This window comes from Acanthisitta chloris, unplaced genomic scaffold (assembly GCF_000695815.1).
Source record: "Acanthisitta chloris isolate BGI_N310 unplaced genomic scaffold, ASM69581v1 scaffold11605, whole genome shotgun sequence".
Classification (NCBI taxonomy): Eukaryota; Metazoa; Chordata; class Aves; order Passeriformes; family Acanthisittidae; genus Acanthisitta; species Acanthisitta chloris.
Window position 1 is genome coordinate 1 of NW_008674327.1, and position 227 is coordinate 227.

Here is a 227-nt window from a genome sequence, read left to right on the forward strand (position 1 = left end):
CGGCACCGGGACCCTGCGGGGAAAGGGGGTCCCCAGAATCTTTTCATTGGTTCTCTGCTCACATATTTTATTGTAGGGTTGGTAGTTTGTTTTAATTATTATTATTTTTCCTCCGGGGTTTCCGAGCAGCGCACTCGAGCAGAAGCACCCGGAGCATCGCAGCTCCGCGGGATGCCTTGGCGGATCCGCTCCGGGCTGAATTCCCGCTCCGGGCTTTGCGGCTGGCC